We start from the raw sequence: 793 nt of genomic DNA on the forward strand, positions 1-793 counted from the left end.
ATGTGTTGGGTTCCACACAAAATCTTTAATGAAACAATCAAATATAGCATACAATATTCCTTTCCCCGATTTTCTGGTATATATATTTACCTTATTTTAAAATTTAAATCAAAATAGAGATCGTTAATTTAATCAGGCATAAATCATAATACATATATTAAATTATAAACTTTAGTTTTAAATTTTAATTTTGACCTCTAACTTTCATAATGTACAATCAGACATTTTAACTATCCAACTTTTAAATAAATAAACAAATGAATCCTACACGACATAAAAAAATTAATATAAAATAAAGAAAGTATTAATATAAAAATCTAACAAATCCAAAAAAATTATAATGATGTATAAATAAATTTTAATGTTAAAATTAAAATATTAAACCGTATGATAATTAGAAACCACAACGACATAGGTTATTAACTTTTTTCTTTTTTTTTTGGTGTGTGTTCAACGTGAGTAAACATATGAGAAGAAATCACCTAATTTTTCGATGAAAAGAAATAATTTAAAATTTATATTACTAAGGGTGTGTTTGGTATGGAGGAAAATGTTTTCCTAGAAAATGTTTTCCTGAAAAACAAGTAGATTTTGGACTTATTTTCTCATGTTTGGTTGGTAACTAGAAAAATATTTTCCGGAAATGATTTTTAGTGTTTAATTTATGAATTAAAAATGTTTTTGAGAGACATCTTTTATTTTTACTAGGATAAAAATTATTTTATGAAATTAAAAATATTTTTTAAAAATAAAATTATTTTTTTTTGGGTGGTGGGGGTGGGGTGGGGCTAGT

This window comes from Solanum pennellii, chromosome 1 (genome assembly GCF_001406875.1).
Source record: "Solanum pennellii chromosome 1, SPENNV200".
In the NCBI taxonomy this organism is placed as follows: Eukaryota; Viridiplantae; Streptophyta; class Magnoliopsida; order Solanales; family Solanaceae; genus Solanum; species Solanum pennellii.